Consider the following 18,329-nt stretch of genomic DNA (forward strand, 5'->3'; position numbering starts at 1 on the left):
GACAAGAAACAACTTATTTCTCTTCTGAGTAAGACTGAATGAGAGCTAATGTATGTACAGTTTAGACAACCAGACAATCTGAAACCCTGCATGTGTTGGAAATGCCCCAGTACGACATTGTAATGACCTGCTCTGACGTCCATTACTCATGACTGCTTTAAAATGTGCAGTTGGAGAGAATCTTCAACTAGAAGTCACTAGTTATCTCTCCTCTTAGGCTGGATTTGAAGATTTCAGCTTCTTGCCTGTTTCCTATTGGCTTAAAGTCTCTTATAGCCAGGTGTCTTTCTATACAAGTATTTGTCGTCTCTTCTCTTTGTTGGAATTAAGCTGCCTTGATTTCTCTTTGGAAGAAATTGGCCAGACCTTAAATAATTATCAGACTTTTTCTGACCCCCTTTACATTTACCAATATGCTTTTAAGAAACGGAAATGAGAAGAGAGAAGCCAGTACTCCGGTGATGTCCTCAGTATTGTTCTCTGTGACGAATTAACATTGTTTAACCAGACATGGTGGTTTTGGTGGGGATTTTTTGGCTGCTGCATCACACTGGGAGTTCATGTGCTCTTAATGAACTCATCAGGCTTTCACAATCATTTTCTAAATCATTCTTTTCCAAGTACCAATCCATAGCTTTGACCTACATTTTTGTTTCCTACACATATGACCTCGCCATTGGCTTTCTTACAGCGCCTGCTTTTCAGCTGAGCCTTAGTTTCCACCTTCACCACATCAGTCGTGGGAGCTGACCTTATTAACTGTGATTCTACCAGCTTGTGGGTCACCTGCAAACTCTTATGGTTAATGGAGATGCCAAGTGACCTTCATGTGGCACGTCTTGCTGCTCACCCTGGAAGTTAGCTTACATCGTGACAACCCGGCTCTTGGGAGTTCCAGCTTCCTGGAGCACATGGAGCACATGGAGAGGGCGGTCACAGAACAAGGGCTTCACGTGAGGGCTTGAGACTGCTCTCCATGTACAGCGTGGATGTTTTCTCTCCTTTGGAGCTGTTTGGAAATCTGCTAATCAAAGTGTTATTTGTGAATAGCACTTACTATGTAGGAATGTTGCAAAGATTAATGAATTAGCTTTTTGAAAGTTGGGAAAAGTGCTAGAGAAGTGTTCCTAAGTATTATCAAGTATTGCACAACAACAATTCCCAACCTTTTTTTTTTTCTTCTTAAATTTATTTGCTGTTTTGTCTTCCCATTGCGCATTGTACACAATTCAATGGGCAATAATAGTCCTGTATATCACTTGCCAAATTATTTTCCCTGGAAATGTGTGAAGTAATTTCTAAAGCCAATGACTGTTTTGTAATTGTATAAATGTAGGTATATAAACACATTTACAAAAGAATATGTGTGTATATATATATATATATAAATGCACCCACATACGTTTGCATTACAAACAGGTATATGTGTGTATGTATATGGGTACATATGGGGACAATACAATAAAGGGAAGATGTAGAAATTCTTCACAGAACAGACTGTGGTTATACCTTCCCTTGGGTGTAATACGCAGGATCCTTTAGGAACCACTTTAGGAACCACTGTTCCTGGGTTTCTGACGCTAGCTTAATAGCAATGATTCACAGCAAATGGGAGATTCTATAGCAAATTATACACATTAAGTCTCCCACTATCACTTCTACCAGAGGTGCTCCTGGATGTACCTCACTTTGTTTAAAGAAATGATGGGGATGTTCAGGTACTCATGGCTCTCTAATAACACAGGAGCGAGAGGATATTATTAAAAAAAAAAATAAAAATGGAAAGAACGTGGTATGAACGTTTTTTTTGCTAATATTATTTCCTCCATCCCACTGTCACAAAAGTGTTGTCTTTTCACAGTACAACGTTTGTGTGGCAGATGTAAATATGGGAAAAGCAACAAGAAAGGAAAGCCTGAAATGCTGAGTTCCAATTCCCTTTTATATCTCACGGGCTTTTGTTAATTTATTAGCCAAGATAAAATTCTGCAAGAGCATTCACATTGAGAAGAATCAATGAAAGACTAAAAAAAAAAAGGAATCTGTCGAACAAGGAGTGACATAACTAGCCGACATTTTTAGGTTTCCTTCAGTAAGAATGCCAGTCAGCATTCAGGTGATTGACAAGGACGGTGCTGGTGTGGGAGAAAGATGGATCTGTGCAGGCAGGAATGAAAGATGTGAAAGGAAAGGGCTTGTGAGGGGTGGGGAGACTGGAAGCTGAAGGGCTGTGTGAGGAGGAGGTCACAAGCAGAATGTGAAGAAAATGCAAAATTCAAATTGTGGAACGTGGACTCCTTTGGTGGACTTGTATTCTGAGGAGGGGAAGGTCCTGTCATCCGAGGAGGTCTCTGTGCCATGTCAGGAGGATATCCTGCCTTTTCTCTCGCCTCAGTGAACGCACGAATATGGAACTACAGAAAGGCCTCTGGCAAGCCAAAAAGCAGGCTGCACACGGCCTTATCGTGTTCTTGGTTGTGACAGCAAAGCCTGGTGGTCTGACATGGTGGGATGACATGATGCCCTGTCCATCAAAACCAGTGGTGCTGGCCAAAGCCTGATGGTCCTTTGGTGGGCCCTGCACCAGTGAACACAGCTGAATGTCCAGCACTCGGCTAACCAGGCACCCAGACACATTGCAAGCACATCAGGTCCTGGGGCTACCTAAAAATGATAGACCTATCCAAACCAGATAGGTCTATCCAGAGTGGTTTGGCCAGGTTGTAACAATAGCTCAAAAGACAGTATTTGGCAAGAGCATTACCGCTGTACCTTACGCTGCAGCTGAAGACCCTGCAGAATGCCATAAAGGTGCTGTTAAATTGGAATGAGAACTGCAGGGCGCTGCTCTTGGCAGTGAGAAAACGCTGTGACTCGAAGGCACCACCTGCTGCCTGCCAGCACAGCAGCACAGCTTTCAAGCTGTCACCTCCAAATACCTGCTTGCAGCTGTTATACTATACATCAACGTGTTGAACAATACCAGTGGGATATTTTATTTCTCAAACGTCATTACTAACGCCTTTTAAATATATGCTGACAAAGGTTTTATATTATTAGATTTGACGTTATTATGAAACCTGAAACCTGCTATCTTCAATCCATCAGTGTGAGGACGAAAGCATTACTTCTTAAAAGGACATCAACTCAGTTTCCAATTTAATGTCAAGAACACATCTGTAGATACAGTTTATGTCATAGATGATCGCAAGGGTATTTCGGTGTCAAACTGCTCACCCTCAGGCCAAAACAAAATAGGTATCTAAGGACAACAAAATGTGCCTGCAATCACATGTGCCAGCAGAATTACACCTGCAGATGTTCTCAGGTGCAATAATCTGAGAACACCAGAAATCACGTCCAAAAACGTGACGTCTGAAAGAAGCAGAGTGTGAATATCTGAGCACAAAGCACATCTTGCTTTTGCGCAGTAAGGGATCTCCTTTCCATGATCTCAGTTCTTTCTGGAATTTAAACTTCTGGATCTGAAAGGTTCTTAAGTCCCCCTTCCCCCCCCAAAAAAAGAATAAAATTTTAATAGGACCATCCTGTAAATTTCTTCCCAGCAGTGCTGTTTATGCTTGTTCTTTTTTATTCCTTCTCCCTTTCTGGCCTTTTTCTCTCTCACACGGGATTTTTCCCTAGGCTGGTTCCTCCCCTTTAGGGAAGGCTTGCAGCAGTGATTGCCTTTTGTGAGCGCAGCGTAATCCTCAGTGCCACGGAGTGCCACGGAATACCGTGGGCTGCTCTGTCAAAAGCCTCAGATCACAGGCGGTGCCAGCATGGTCCTGCCAACACCTTGTTTTCTGTGGAGCAGCAGTCTTGGATGGGTAAGCAACCTAGGATTTGAAGTCACTAAACTTTAGGGTGATCACTTAATATAAAAATTGAGCTGGTGGAGCATAAAAACTCCTCTTTTTGACCTAAGAGATGTGCCCCTCAGGTGTCAGAGAGCTGCCCAGGGAAGTGCTAGGTGCGACTCCTGCTGAGACCCTCAGCCATGGGTGTCATTCTGTGCAGGCCAGAGTGCTGCCAGGACTGACGAGAGGCATTATTTGTGAAGAGGAATTCCCTGCTCCTTAAAGCATTACGAAGCTCTGCCAGCCCTGAGGCTGAGCCTCCATATTCAGGAAGTTTAGCAACACAACTCTTTCTTAACCATAATAATCATAAGGTTTTAGATTGGTCCTGTGGTTTGGTTTTTTTTTTCCACAATATCAGGAATGTACAGACATTAACTGTCAGTAACTGATCTGCTGAAGCTCTGTTTACTGCAGTTTGGCTGCTGACTCCTTGGGGAAGGCAGATGTGATGTTTCAGAAGCTCCCCTGGAGTTCTTAAAGGCTTTTTGAGGATTGTCCCAGCCCATATTCATGGTCAAATGCCTGCACAGGTTTGAGGTCAGGAGAAGGCAGCCCTTCACAAGCCCTCCCCTGCCTGCACAGTTGTGCCTGATGCTGGCGGTACAGATGTAGCCCCTGCTCCCCGGGTGCTGATGGTGAGGGCCTCCTTCCACAAAGCTCCCCCACCTCCATTTTGGTTAAGCTATCTCTTCCTCAAACAGCTGTAATGAGGAGGAGCTGGGTAAGATAACACAGTGTGTCTTTATTATAATTCCTTCAACAACTTGAAAGTTTTCCTAGGATTACAGGGTGGCTACAACTATTAACATGCATGTATTGCATTCCTGAGAGTGTTCCTAAGCATGTCAGAGCCATGTAACCGAGGCAGATCAGAAGGCATTACTCACCTGTAGCAGTGTTGCAGCTCTCCAGAGCTCTTTGATCTATTGCTGTGCATGCCCTTTGTAATGGTAATTTAGTAAGAGAGTCTGATACTTACTAATTCAATTTTGGAATTTCTCCTTATCTGCCTTTTGTGTGCTGATACTAATTGGCACCATTTCAAAATAAAATCGTGCTCGCAGTATTTCAGATTCTGCGGATATGTGCAAGTGCCTGTTGATAGCTTTTTTTTCAGTGCATAATTAATGCAATGCAGCTGACAGTTCAGAAGCTGATGTTTTCTGACCAAGTCCTGAGGACTGGCTAGAGTATAAGCATCAGTTTCTGTAATTGCCATCTACCAGTGTCCCTCAGACCCAACTCTTTGCATACAACTTACAGAGATAGAGGGTAGGGGAAGTTGCCAGGTCTGTTCAGGCCTGTCTCTCTTCATTGTGATGGCCAGAATGGGACCGACTATTTTTCTGCAAGCTGACAACTGATACGATGCAGGATTCTGTAACACACAAGGACACAGGGCCTTTATTTCCTAAGTTTTTCTACTTTATTAAAGGTTACTACAAATCACCACTCTCAAGTATACCTATGATTGATAAAGCACGTGCATATCGAGCTATTAGTAACAGTTACCAGGACAGCAAGAACACCTACGTAATCAAGAGTAACAAAAATCAATAGTATCACTATCAGAAATCATCAGCAGCAGTCAATAATACAGCAGCAATTTGCAGGTTCCTGGTTGGCTTAATTTTCTTCATAAAGGCTGGTATGGTGCTAAGTTCGGGATTTGATGAAAATATTGTTGATAGTTGTTGCTGAGCAGTGCTTACATCCTCAAGGACTTTTCTGGTTCTTGAGCTGCCCTGCCCCTGAGGAGCTGGGGTTGAGCAAGGAGAAGGGAGGGGACAGAACCAGGACAGCCAACCCCAAATAACCAAAGGTAGATCCCATACCATACAATGCTGTGATGACCAATAAAAGCTGGGGGGAAAGAAGGAGGAGAGGGAGAACCACTCAGAGTTACGGTGTTCATCTTCCCAAGTAATCACCACATGTGTTAGATCCCACTTTCCTGGAAATGGTTGAACATTTCCTTGCAGATGGGAAGTAGTCAATGTCTTCCTTGTTTTGATTTGCTTGTGGGTCCAGCTTTTATTTTACACTTTAAACTGTCTTTATCCCAACACAAGAGTTTTCTTACTTCTACCTTTCTACATAGGGTGCTCCGCTGCCTAATAGGGTTACACCACAACAAGCAATTTTATGTCTATATCTTATATAACTCTCTCTCTATATTAATATTACAAGTTACAACAAACTTATCACTTGGAAAGTAGAAAAAATACTTATGATTGATTACTTATAAATGCATGTATATATTTCAAAGTGTTACCGGTACCAAGCTCTATCAAACCAATCCCAGAAGAGGACAAAGCCACCTCAGAAATGGGCCAGTAAAGAGCAGGCCCTGCAGGGGGACCAAATAAATAACGAACAAAGTCTCACTGGGAAGATGAGCCGCGTCACGGTGCTGGAAGCAGCCAGGTATCCCCAGCAAAGGTTCAATTTGGGTCGGGAATCCTGGAGGGAAAGGAACAGTCCATGCAGCACAGGGTGTTCTCCGAGACAGGCTCCATCGGGATGGAGAACTGGTCCCTGTTATAGCATGGGGACTGAGGAGGGCGTGGGACACCACCTCTCAGAGCACCCAATGGATGCTGCTCCATTCTTGTTTTCACCTGAGACAACCAATAGGCCATGATGTTTCCAATTCTGTCAGACAGAACTTTGCTTATCCCAGACTGTTTTTCTTTCTTTCAGCTAAAGCAGCCAATAGCAGTACTGGTTCTTGTTTTCTCAGGATGTTTTCTCCTTTCTTCCAGACTATTTTCACTTTGCCAGATGATAAGCTGCTGTTCCCATTCCTCGGTTTGCCCTTATCGATGGTATCTGCAGGATGCCTCTGGTTCCGAGGTGCTCAGCTGCACTTCAAAGAGGCAGTGGTGTTTCTCAGGGATGCTTCTGGCTCACAGGCCTGGTTCCAGGGCTGGAAGCTCTCAGGCTGGCAGGAAGTTTCTTCTGTCTGGGTTTCAGCAGTCATTTACTGTCAGTATTTTTCCCACTATAGCCAGGTCACCTTTATGGCTGCTCCCATCACTTCACGCCTTGAGCTATGGCCCCTTGTGTATCACTAGGAGTGAGACTACACCGCGCCTGGTGCGTCCCTCTTGCCTCCTAATGCGTGAGGCGGAGCAGACTTGTGTCCGTTTAGGCCCAGTGTCGTACCTTCTGGGATGGTTTGCTAGCTGAGACACGAGCATACAGTACCGGTTTAGATAAAATGACACCGACAATGATTTGACACAAGACAGGACACAGAAAAGCACAAATCCTACAGCTATATTGAGAGCTAATATAATTACAATTGCCATGCCCATGCTCCAAGGTCTGGTAGGCAAACCACAGCCACAACCACTGTGCTGAGAGGCCTCCAAGTGGGGCTTGCTGGGATTTTTGGTGGAACGAAAAGGCATAGCTGAATAATGTTCACATTGTACTAGATTTGTTTGGATTTGTTATCACAAAGGCAACAGGCAGTATTTACTCACTGCTCTTTGTGAGACTAAAAGATAGCCCAAGGCCCAGTAATTTTGGATAGCCAGTTGTGAGAATGAATTAATCTCACTTTGTAGCCTTTACAGCATTTTGGTTCATTTCAAGGTGAGATAGAAAAATCATTTCTTATGATTTGAGAGATCTGACTAAGACTTTTATCCCAGCAAGAGGGACATTCCTTTCAAGCAAAAACTACCAGCCTGTTTCAGAAAGAGTGTCCCACTTCTGTGCCACTCTCAGAAGCCCCACCACGGTCTGTCCTGGCAGTAAACAAGATACTTAAGGAGCCCATCTGTACCAGGACTGGGATCTGGACTGCATTAACATAGGAATGATTGGTTACAGTCCATTCTTCCCAAGAATGCACATCTGGCTTTGTTAACTCTAGAACAATTTTCCTTACTTCTTTCATTTCTTTGATACAGCTTGTAAGCTGGGGCTCTGGAACCCCTGGGTAGAGAACATGAGGGCACAGGGGAGTGCTGCCTGAGTGTTCTCTCATGATGATCACAGTTAATAAAGCTTCTGTCTGATGCAACAGAAAAACAAATTAGAATCTGTAAAGGGAAATAGTTCTGTAAACAGCTATTTATAAGTAACTGCACTTCTTATCAGGGGTGTGCTTCCTTTACATAAGACTGCCAAGCACCTGGTTCTGCAAAGAACTGAAATAGAGACCACTGTGTGGATTCAAGCTCTGTGAGCTTATTGTCTATACACGCTGGGCACAAACCTAATCCCTACTAGGGAGAACACAGAGACCAAGCCAGGCTGTGGCACAAGTACCTGGCTAGGGCACAAGAGGAGGCTCAGGGGTGACCTTATTGCTCTCTACAACTACCTGAAGGGAGGTTGTAGTGAGGTGGGGGTCGGCCTCTTCTCCCATGTAACTAGTGATAGGATGAGAGAGAATGGCCTCAAGTTGCGCCAGGGGAGATTTAGGTTGGACGTTAGGAAATGCTGCTTCTCCAAGAGAGCGGTCAGGCACTGGAACAAGCTGCTCAGAGAGGTGGTAGACTCACCGTCCCTGGAGGTGTTCAAGAAACTTTTAGATGCTGTATTGAGGGGCATGGCTTAGTGAGAAATATTGGTGATAGGTGGACAGTTGGACTGGATGATCTTAGGGGTCTTTTCCATCCTTGGTAATTCTAATTGCTGGTTGGCCAAGTACTGGACAGTCAGTCAGCTGTGTTCATTGGTGCAGAGCCCACCGTCAGGCCGTCAGGCTTCTGCCAGCACCACTGGTTTTGACTGTGCAGACCTGGCCAGAACCACCCAGGTATTAAAGAGGTTGGTCACCAGCTCTGTCCATGCAATGCTTGCACGATGAACACCATGGATTAGAAAAACAATTAAATTTCATTAAGCATGTTTGGCTTAATTGGCTTCTAGTCTGTCACACTTAAATTGAAAGTGCGCTTGGGTGTGATTGTAATATTAAGTCTAATCAAAATTTTTCATATTTTCTACCCAAGTTGAACTTATAACCTGGGGCACTGTAATGCTCCATGGGGAATTATTATATGAATGTGCTACAAAAGGCTTGTTGTCAATAATTTGGAGTACTGGGGGTTAGCATGCCAAATTAGTTTGAGACCGAGATGCCTCAGGGATAGGTTCTGCTAACCACCAAAATTTAGTATCCCATATGAGGCTGGTATAAGCAAACCCAACAACTTGATTCATTGCCCGCTTGAGAAATCATCTTCATAAATTGAACAACGTGACTGCTGTTCCACCCCTGGGATAAGAGAACAAACATGATTATAATTATTAGGTATGACCCAATCACTGTGTACATAAAATAACAATTATAAGAAGGGAAGGAAATTGCTCTCAGCATTGCTTCGTTTCATGGCAATTTGCCAAACAATCTGTGTGCTGAATAAGGTAGGACTAGGATCCAAGATGATTTGAGCTTCTGGTCGCTGATGTTGCAGTCAGGATAACCTAAAAGAAAAAACAAAATCGCTTCATTCCTTTTGGGTATTGGCTAATTTGGAAATCCATTGTTCGAAGAGAAGCTCATTACCCTGCTGATCTAGCACCTCCCACACAGCAATCTGAAGGAGTGTTTGTAATATGCAAGGAAAGCTCCCCTTTGCAGGTGATTAACACAGACAGTTTATCCAATATATAAGTGATGATGACCATTTATGTCTCAAGTTGGAGTTACATTGCAGATGCAATATTGTTTTTGCATAAGTAATAGAATGTTGTACCAAAGGGACATACCTCGGAACCTGTGATACAAAGATAAGTTTTTGGCTGTGGTTGAAGAATAGGGTATGCACATTCTGGAGAGATGAAAGGAGAGTCCGGCTGGTGAGTTAATTCATGTACTCTCCGCCCTTGGGGAAACTGCGGGTGGGGGGAAGGTGTTGAGGGGTGACCAAAGGTAAGGACTGTAAGACATGCATCCACACCCAGAACTGTGCAAGAAGAAACAAACTTATCAGACAAGACATATGGTGGAAGATACTGGCTTGGTGACTATTTTGTGGATTCTGCTTACTTGGAGAAACAAAGAGAGATGGACTTTGTCAACTACTTGGAGGATGTGCGCGTGAAGAAAGTGAACCTGGCAGCAGGGGAGGGACTCAGCATCAGGATCTAGGAGATATAAGAGCTTGTTTTTCTTCCAGCAGGCAATCCTGCTTGCAGGATGCTTGCCATTGCAATTGCGAATTAAAACTTTTTCACAAGAGATCCAGTCTCCAAAGAATCATTTGAGGTATTTCTTACAAGTGGAAATGGTACTTCCTGAATGGGCAAGGGCAGCACTTCCAGGGGCGGTTCAGTGCAGTCCTTTTTGATGCCCACTGTGGGGCTCAATGCGTTGAGATAACAGCAGATCTGTCCAGAGCACATTAAAACAAAATTGCTATAAACATTGTAGTAGAGACACTCAGACACTGGGACACACATTTAGCAAAAGCCACCTGGTTAGTCAACACCTGGGGATCTGCCAAAATTGAGCTAGTCTTGCCCAATTGAAAGTCTTACATACTGTAGAAGGAAATCAAGTTGCACATGAAAAAACATGCTGGGGGAACTGCTGAGTCACGGCCTGAACCACTGATTGAGCACCTTGAGGAAAGACCCAGTCAGCCCTGGGAGCACAGGTGAAGGCAATTCACCTGTGTGACCAGAAGGGGTGGAGCCTGGCTTCACCTCTCTTAGACCTCATTTAAGGGCTGACTGCCACTGAGGAAGGGTCTCTTTCTGGAGATTCCTTCTCTGTGGAGTTTCTCCTGCAAACCTAGGTCCCTGGAGATGGGTGAACAATCTTTTTCCCTTCCTTTATAACATCTTTCTCTCACATTGGTCCCTCTGTCATTACACCACTTTTTATAACTCCTTTCCATAGTGTTGATCTTTCTGATTGTTACACTGGGCAAGACAGTCTGGATTATTCCTGCTGAGGCAAAGGCAAGTCCATTTGTGGAATTGTTTTTGCTCAAGGACCTCATGCATTTGGTGGGCAATGAGGAAGGATGGGGAAGTCAGGTGTATACCTCAAAGGGATTTGATATTGGGTGAGAATAGACAGTAATTTGAATTGTATGATGCTAGTCACTACATAATGCTGCTGTCATTGCTCCTGTTGTTATATGGTATTACAGTAAGAATCACCCAGATTAAAGAAGAATGACTTCTGATGGAACCAGAACTGGCTTCAGCATGCAACAATCCAACACTATGAATCATCCTCCCTGCTCTGAAGGACTGTTATGACAGATGGAGTCCAAAGTCATGGACTAAATAAACTCCACAGACAACTTTGAGGGATGGCCCATAGACTGCGGGAATGATATCTGTGTGCATATATCAAAAGGCAGGAAAGGTGGTGTTAATTAATTGGGATGTGTGGGACCTGAGCATGATGTAAATTATATGGAATAAGGGGTAGATACTGTCCTGGTTTCAGGTGAGATAGAGTTGATTTTTTTTCTTCAGAGTCTCCACTATGACACTGTGTTTTGGCTATCAGCAGTGTTGATAGCACGCCAATGTTTTAGTTGTTGCTGAGCAGCACTGCAAAGAGCCCGAGGACATTTCAGCTTCTTGTCCTGTCCTGCCAGTGAGGGGGCTCAGGGAGAACAAGGAGCTGGGAGGAAATGGAACCAGGACAGCTGACCTAAACTGGCTAAAGGGATATTCCATAGCATATGGCATCATGCAAGAAAACTATTTAAAAAAAAAAAAATGAGGGGAGTCGGCTGGGGAAGGCAGCCACTGCTCAGGGACTGGCTGGGCATTGGTCAGTGGGTGGTAAGCAGTTATGCTTATGTATATATGTATCCGTATGCTACATATATATATAGCATATATATGAAATTGCTTTTTTTCTTTTCTCTCTTCCTTTTCTGTCTTAGTAAAGGCAGGCTAGAGGGGAAGTAAGTGAATGGCTGTATGGTGCTGAGCTGCCTGCCAGGTTAAACCACAACAACCCTTTGCCATTGCATATTATGCTCCATTCATTTCCCCATAGGCCTGGGTTCCCCTCGATGGAACAAGATCGTATAAGTAGCCAGTGATTACTTTTTCCCAAGGTGAATATCATACCTGGGAACCTTACCACCCCTTCGATTCAAATCATTAACTGAGGTTTATCAAGACCTCTTTACCACTATTGTCATTGATTTTTCTGCTTTCTGTGAGTCCCAGATGTAGTCTAAAGGGCCACTGGTATTACTGGACCCATAGCCTGGTATACTATAACATGGTATCATGATGAGTAAGTTAGTACTCTTCATGAGCAAGTGCCCATTCCCAGGTAGCACACTACTTTAACAGATAAGGATCGGGCAACTACACTAAACTTTGAAGTGTGGGATCACCAGAATTCTAAAGTTCCTAAGGCTTGTCAGAACTCCTCCTTACAGGAGGGTGAACCTGACTCAGATACTTTCTGTAAAGTGTCAGAGGGAATATACCCTCTGTCACCTTGTCGAATTATGCCTAGAAATTGAACCATCTGGCTTGGACTTTAATGAGTTAGGTTCCAGGACAGTAATCCTCTTATTTTCTGAATGAACTGGGATGTGATCGCTCACTATTTAAATTTTACTGGGGGGGGAATCCCCTTGATTAGAATGTCACCTGTATATTGACACACTTTCACCCCTAGTTCTTGTGGAACTTCCAATTCATTAGCTGAAGTCTGACGTGACCATGTAAGGCTGTTTGAATTCTTGGGGTGATCAGGTGAAAGCATACTGGATTCTTCCTGGATAAAAGCAAATCTCAATCTTCAGCTTGGAGTGAGACCATAAATATATTCTTCTCATCCAGGGCAGCCATCCAAGGATGCACTGCTTGTTCTACAGCAAAAATAAGATTTGTAAGAGAAGGAAGAGCAGTACATAAGAGTCCTCTATTTTAATTCAGTTCATGATAATCTAATGACAAATGCCAGGTGCTGTTAACTCCCACAGGGGGGAGTTATACAGTGACTGAGTTCTCTGCGCAACACCCCATCGTTCTAAATCCTGAATGACAGCAGTTATGCCTTTGCGAGGCTTCAGGGCCAACGTGATATTTTGTACATGACGTAAGGTACTTTTAGACAATTTTGGGGCAGCCTGTAATAGAAAAGGTCCTTCAGATGCTATTTCATCTACAGAAATTACAGAGATCTGAGTTTGATAGTTTGGCACCCAGCTGCCTGAAGGAACCTTAATAGTCTGAGAATTTAATGTATGTATCTACACCTAATACCTACTGCCAATACAGGACTCAGTGTTTTTCCATTGGGCAAAGCCAGTGCTATGCTGGCTATGGGAAGCTCTTGTCTCTTTCCAGCAGTTCCTGTTACAGAAACCCTTTCTCTAGTTTTCTTTATTAATCCAGGGCTATCTCCAACTTTGATCATTGATAGTGAGACTTCTGTATTCATAACAAAAGAGAAAATATTTACCTTTTACTACTAATGGTATATTTGCTAATATCAATTCTAAAAATGTTGGGCACTCAGGACAGGTTGTCAGAACTCTCTGGGCTGGAAGTTGGGAGTTCTGTCAGTTCCCTGATACAGAGACCAGAGGAGTGGATGGATCATCTGGGAGTGGGATCAGAGGAGCAGATGGATCAACACTGTCTGGCACATTCTCAGCACTCATACTCGAGGTGCTGTCACAATCTATTTTGCGATTATCCCATAGTCTCTGTAAGAAGGATGTGGGCATCTTGTCTAACTGACCTGGTGTGAATCCTATTCCTTGCAGGAGACCCCGTAAGTGTCTCCTCCGTTCCAGATCTCGTTCCTGTTTATCAGGGTCTCTTCTTGTATCAGATCGATTTATTTCAACAGGGAATTTACGAACATTTTGTCCTTTTTTGTGATTTCCTCTTGGTGTCTGGGCTGTCCTGACCCATCCTTCCCTCTGATGACCTGTTGATTTGGGGGTACTTTTCATAAAGGCTACCCAATATTGCAGACCTTGAGCCATTATAGTGTTCCAATCATAAGTCCTACTGTATAACATTAAGGCTAAACCCTTTGCTCCCCCATATGCTGCATTTTCCAATAGTCTCGATTTCCCTGCTTCTGTTGCCATCAGAGACATCATGTCCTCAGGTATAGCACCTTGTGCCTTAAGGGCATCCCAAGCAGCCAGTCTCATTGTCCATTTGGCAAACCCATCCCGGGTATTCCAGGGAGGAGGAGGACTATATCCCCATCGTACTTGCATTTGTCTAACAGCATGTATTATTGAAGATAACAGAGAAAAGGTATTTTTTCCAGCCTCTGCATCAGGGTTGTGAAGAACTATTCCACCTCCTAAGAATATTTGTCTAGCCTCATTCTGATTAAGAAAAAGAGCTCCAGCTCCCATCTGATAGCATCGTGCCACCCACCCAAGCCAGTCCTCACTTGACTTCTTGCTAAATTGTATGAACTTCTGCCATAGCTGTCCTGCATTCAGATTTATCGCGGTCATCGTGACCTGAGGTGGCAGGGGAGAGCCTTCATCTCCGCCTGGAGGCGGGAGTTGTGCGATGGGATATAGAGAGGCAGTTTCATCTGGATTAGATTCAGGCAATGAGGTGGGGGTGAACAGCCCATTGCTAAAATCAGAATCCTCCTCATTATCAGTATTCAGCGTGTGTGTTTCTCCAATGATCTCACTGTCAGAGACTGGGCGCATGTGTTCTTGCCTGAGCTGGCTTAAAGCCAGAGGTGTGAGGTTAGTTTGTAACTGTTGAAGTAAGTGGTTCTTAATAAAACTGCTAGACTCAAAGGCAGCAGCTCGTCCTTCTGCATCTTTGGTTTGTGCTTCTGCATCTGTAGCTTGCTGCAAAGCACCTTGTGAGGCAGCTTCCAGTTTCTGCCTTGTAGTTTTAAACAAAGTGCCCGCAGCTGCTAATGCCTCTGTGAGGAGACCAATGAAGGACCCCTTCTCTTCCTTTCCTTTACTTTTATTGCTTTCTTGCCACTTCTGAAATTCAGCCCGCAGGGCTTCCCAATTGAAACAGTTCTCAGCTACCCAGTTCCTGTCCCACTTAGGTGTTTGCCATCCCTTCTCTTGTTGCCATTTTCGCTGCTCTTCTACTGCCTCATCCCAAGCATCCATGACCAGTGTATTTTACAGAATCCTGCTTCTGACACCAATTAATATCACAACCTAAAGGGTGACCAAGCTTGTGGCTTTATAGAGATCACAGCAGTGGGTTCACAGGATTCTGTAATACGTAAGGTCACAGAGGCTTTATTTTCCAAGTTTCTCTACTTTAATAAAGATTACCACAAGTCACCATTCTCAAGTATAACTATGAGTAATAAAGCAGGTATATATCAAGCTATTATGAACTGTTACCAGGAGAAAAAGTGCGTATCTATTATTGATAGTAGCAGAAATCAATACTAGTAGCAGTCAATATAGCAGTAAGTAGATACACTTATTAATACTATTGGTTAGGACAAACACAGCACTTAGAGAGTAGCAAATATACTCATGCTCACTTACTTATATGCACATGTACTTCTATCTATTTAAAGTGTTTTCAGCACCAAGCACTACCAAACTATGGGCCAGTAAAGACTGAGCCCAGCAGCGGACCCTGCAGGGGGACTAACAAAATCAGTGAACAAAGACTCACCGTGAGGATGAGCTGCGTCACGGTGCTGGAAGCAGCCAGGTATCCCCAGCAAAGGTTCAATTTGGGTCGGGAATCCTGGAGGGAAAGGAAGAGTCCATGCAGCACAGGGTGTTCTCCGAGACAGGCTCCATCGGGATGGAGAACTGGTCCCTGTTATAGCATGGGGCGTGGGACACCACCTCTCAGAGCACCCAATGGATGCTGCTCCATTCTTGTTTTCACCTGAGACAACCAATAGGCCATGATGTTTCCAATTCTGTCAGACAGAACTTTGCTTATCCCAGACTGTTTTTCTTTCTTTCAGCTAAAGCAGCCAATAGCAGTACTGGTTCTTGTTTTCTCAGGATGTTTTCTCCTTTCTTCCAGACTATTTTCACTTTGCCAGATGATAAGCTGCTGTTCCCATTCCTCGGTTTGCCCTTATCGATGGTATCTGCAGGATGCCTCTGGTTCTGAGGTGCTCAGCTGCACTTCAAAGAGGCAGTGGTGTTTCTCAGGGATGCTTCTGGCTCACAGGCCCGGTTCTCAGGCTGGCAGGCAGTTTCTTCTGTCTCATCTGCTCTCATCAAAACCCAAGTAATCTTACTGTAATAAAATGGCCACCAGAACTAATATTTTCTGGCCAGCCTGTTAGTGGGGCTTCATCTGCTGAAATCATAGGATGAGAGGGAATGCGTACTGCTGCCAGACCAACAGGTTATCTGATGAACCCCACTCAAAAGACTTTCTGATAAAGAAATAGGAAGGTGAGCTTTTCATTTGGAGAGTGTTCACTGTGTGCAGTGTGTGATTAAACTAGATTTAAAACTTTAACACATGTGTACATAAGGACTCATGCTGAAGAGAACTTTACAATAGCAAACTCTTGAAATGATTGAAACTATAACGTATTTGGATGAGATTCTACAGAATCCATGTACTTACAGAATGGAAGAGACCTATATATCAGTGGGTATAAATACCTGAAAGGAAGATGCTAAGAGGTTGAAGCCAGTCTCTTTTTAGTGGGGTCTGTTGCCAGGACAAGAAGCAATGGGCACAAACTGGAACGCAGGAGGTTCCCTCTGAACACCAGGCAACATTTTTGTGCTGTGCAGGTGATGGAGCACTGGAGCTGTTTCCCTAGAGAGGTTGTGGGGTCTCATACTTGGAGATCTTCAGAAGTCAGATGCGGTGCTGGGCACCCAGCACTGCACAGCCCTGCTGGGGCAGGGGTTGGGCAAGATGGACCCAGAGGTCGCTTCCTACCTCAGCCACTTTGTGATTCTGTAACTCTGTCAGCTGGTCTTTTCATTTTGTGGGACAAGAGAGCAATGATTTCTTCCACCTAATTGAAGCACACCAATTTGCTAAGTATATCCAACATCAAAAAAAAAAAAAAAAAAATCCTTGTGCATATCAAATGCAGACCAAATACCCCAAATCTAAGGCTACTTTTGGTATTTTAAGGTAACATTTTTGAGAAACTACGGATATTAAGCTAAAGTCATACCTAGGCACAGTGCCAATGTCACGTGCATTCTGCTGGAATGTTTCCTTGGTTCCCCTGCGATGTCCATTCCCATGCCTATTCTCCTGAGTCCCTCTCTGGATGATCAGCGCAGCACGCGATCTAGGTCTTGCTGGGTGTCATTAGCTGCTCTAAAAGTGCCAGATACTAGGGAGACCTGTGGAAATGCTTAGAGAAGAGTTCCTTCTGTTCTATAAAACTGTGTTTCTGGAGGCAAAGCACAACACAAATAAAATGTGAAGCCGCATCTCACTGCTTCAAGAATGCTTCAAAAAAGCAGACTGTAGTATTAGTATAAAAATATTTGAGACAGCACACTCGTTGTAATAGGGCAGCTGTAGTGTCATTGAGAGGGTACAGCAACAGGGATGGTTCTAACAGCATGTTAATGATTGAATGGTGTTCATATAGTCATTACTGAAATTAATTTCTGGAAAGGATTAATACTGGTTTGTCTGATTAGAGGGACTCTTAATTTTCAGGCACCTTAAAATTTCCATTGCATTTGATGGCTGTTTGAAGCGTTGCAGCAAAATTACTAAAGCAGTGAAATAAAGGAAATGAGGAAGGAATTATGCATTTAAATTTCTAATACTGTAGAAAAATGTGCAGTGACAGAATAATATGTGACTAAATTATCTCAAGGGGAAAATGTCATGCTTTGTGGAGAGAGAAGGAAAAAAGTGTGGAAGTGAAGGGAATTTTCAATTTTTCATCTAACTTCTCTTCCATAGTGTATCATATAATCTGTAATTTATTTAAAACAGATGTATTTTGGCGCATGCTAACTTGCTATCAGTGTCAAGTGAAAAAGAGGAACAGACAAGCACGCTGCATTCAGGTGTATTTCGAGTTTACGTCTTTAGTCTGTGTTTGGGTTTCATTGTTTGCTGGAGATATGCAAAAAAAAGAAAGGACAGAGCACAAGGGTTACACAAAAAAACTGCTCCAGAATTCACTCATGCTTCACCTTTACCTGAAAGGTCTTATGGTTTAGTGTGAGACAAGCCACCAAAAGTTACTATTTAAAAAAAAACAACACACACACAAAAAAAACAACTCCACAAAACAAAAGAACAAATGAGAGGCGACAGCATGCATGTTTGGGGTTTCCAAACCCAGCAGCCTGCCAGAGGTGAGGCTGCTGCAGCTTCATGACCCCCGGGGCCAGCTGGAATGCAGGCTGGGTACATCCTTGCCATAGGCACACATGCAGCCAGAGACAGACAACAGCACTCACTCACAGTCAGCTGGAATGACCTGATCCTCTTCCCTTCTCTGCCTGAGCAGCATGAAAACCTGCCAGCAGAAAATGTATAAGATATATCAAGTAGCTGGTCTTAGGCAGTCAG

General features: G+C 43.7%; 1 long non-coding RNA gene across 1 annotated transcript; it reads right to left on the reverse strand.

Annotated features, from left to right (window-relative positions):
- On the reverse strand, window positions 5,266–16,352 carry LOC110394444. The gene is made up of 2 exons (XR_002435625.1): window positions 15,647–16,352; window positions 5,266–6,441 (listed from the first exon to the last, which is right to left on the reverse strand). It is a non-coding gene; the product is annotated as an uncharacterized LOC110394444 (long non-coding RNA).

The sequence above is a fragment of the Numida meleagris genome, chromosome 2 (assembly GCF_002078875.1).
Source record: "Numida meleagris isolate 19003 breed g44 Domestic line chromosome 2, NumMel1.0, whole genome shotgun sequence".
NCBI classification, from domain to species: domain Eukaryota; kingdom Metazoa; phylum Chordata; class Aves; order Galliformes; family Numididae; genus Numida; species Numida meleagris.